The sequence below is a fragment of the Arachis stenosperma genome, chromosome 7, assembly GCF_014773155.1.
Source record: "Arachis stenosperma cultivar V10309 chromosome 7, arast.V10309.gnm1.PFL2, whole genome shotgun sequence".
NCBI lineage: Eukaryota > Viridiplantae > Streptophyta > Magnoliopsida > Fabales > Fabaceae > Arachis > Arachis stenosperma.
Window position 1 is genome coordinate 36,621,400 of NC_080383.1, and position 2,271 is coordinate 36,623,670.

Below are 2,271 nucleotides of genomic sequence, written 5' to 3' on the forward strand. Positions count from 1 at the left end.
AAATTCAACATGAATTATTATTAAGTCTAGTGGAAGAGATTGTTATTTTTACTATAAGTGTCAAACCACAATTTAGATCCCAACCAAATTAAGTAGTGTTCAAATTTAGGGTATATGATTTGTGTTCATTTTCTTAGTATTCAATCATGTCAATCAAGAAGATCAAAGTCATCTACAAGGAAGGAGATGTGCTCACATTAGGAGGGAACAAGAGTGAAGGAGCTTCCTCCAGTCCAATTACAAATTAGAAAAAGAAGAATATTGTTTTGTTAAATTAATAAAAAGAAAAAATTATACCTCTTTTTCTATGTTGTTGGACTGAAGGGAGCTCCTTCTTTCTGTTGCCTTCATTTGTTAAAAAATAAAAATAAAAAAGGAAAAAAAAGAAAAGAAAAAAAAAAAAACAGCTATGCATGTTTATACATGATTTGAACAGAAAAAAAAGGTGCAGCAGCCTCCAGTACACAACTACTGTAGCTGATTGTTACACATCATCTTCTTCAATAGTAACCCTTTTGTAAGTATTAATATATCTGTACCAAATTTTACTGCACAAGATTCAGCAATCATCTGAACAATGTTGCATTTGTGAGTTTTAATGGCCATATGTGACCCACTTGGTAGTACTTTTCTTTTTTCACTTTGGCAGGGAGAAAAAACAACTCATGAACTAACTCCAATATATATATAGCTTGATCACACGAGAGATATATAGTAGTTTGGATTTTGTGAAATCTTTGAATAATTGCTTGCATGGTTTTGAGTAAAAAAAAAAATTGAGACCAAAAAATAAAAATGTGTATGTATTAATTATAAAATGGAGATATCTTTAAACAACTTTATGTGATTACTGGCTATTGCTTTCTTTATTCATAAACATATTTTCAGGAAGCAGATCAGCATAGTAGCAGTGTGTTACTTCCCTTTCAGATTTAGTACAAGTTTGACCATTATTATTTCATTATATCTTTCCATACATTTTCAGGTTGGAAATTAAAGCAATCATATTGTGAACTTTATATGGTATTATTTTCCATGCCAAATAATTCAGTGCCCCTTAGCTAGAGGGTTTTGGTTAAAGATGGTAAGTAGTATATATAGAGCTTTTTTTACTAACATGCTAAGAAAATTTCCTTATATTAAATAAAGTTTCAAAATGTATTAACAATATATAGTAATCCTAGCCATTATATTAAAAAACATTATTGTATGTTTTGAGTTTTAATTTTACTTGTAATTGATGTAATTCATGAGCATAATTAGCATAGAATATCATTTTGTGAAATGTTTAATTGTTGAAAGTGAAATTGCATAGAATCATAATACTCATTAATATTGAATATAGGTGAGCTCAAAAGCAGCGACAACATATCTCATTCCTATGCACCGAGTACTCCACTCCTTTTACTTTCCGCGAGGTATTGTACAGAACATGTTTGCTTCATAAGCAATTTGGTTGGTCTAATTTATGACTTGAAATTGTAAATTAGGGTGTCCACAGGATTCGGTAAGTCAATTAATCATCAAATCCGATCCGACCCGATTCGATTATATTGGTTATAAACTTTATGGATAATTAGGTACGATTAGATCAGATCCAATCAAATCCAATTTTAATTGATTCAAATATTAATTTTGAGATCACAAAATTCAAACTAAATCAATTATTGGATTAGTTTAATATTAATTAAAAATAAAATAAAATCTAATAATATATATACAATTTATCTTCTAACCCTAATGTCTTTTATTAAATTATAATAATTATTTAAATTTAAATCGATCATGAAATATTTTTATTATTATTATATATTTATAATATTTAGATGATTATTTTTAATTTTTTTAATTTTTAAATTATATTTTTAATCAATACCTAATTATTTGAATAATTGAATTTATCCAATTCAGATTTAATTGATTCAAATCGGTTTAGATCCATTCATTAAAAAAATTATACGGAAAATAATGTAGCTCATTCTCGTGATTTCTTAAAATGTATTAAAATTAGTATGAAGACTCGTGCAATTGCACGTCTTATACATGATATGAAAAATAAATAATTTGATATTTCAATTAGAATGAGTAAATACAATTAGTTAAAATAGAATGCGCATGTTATTTTATGCATTTATAAATAACCAACAAGTTTAATTACCCGTGCCATGCACGTGATAAGATTGAAATTATAATTTTAAATTATTTTTAAAATTAATTTGAATTATAATAATTTGATTAATAAAAAAATAATATGATATGCATTGTTTGATT

The 2,271-nt window shown here is 26.3% G+C and overlaps 1 long non-coding RNA gene across 1 annotated transcript; it reads left to right on the top strand.

The window, feature by feature from the left end:
* Positions 1-324: 324 nt before the first annotated feature.
* LOC130939209 (uncharacterized) lies at positions 325-1,575 on the top strand. Its single transcript, XR_009070198.1, has 3 exons — positions 325-517; positions 986-1,084; positions 1,346-1,575. It is a non-coding gene; the product is annotated as an uncharacterized LOC130939209 (long non-coding RNA).
* Positions 1,576-2,271: the final 696 nt, after the last annotated feature.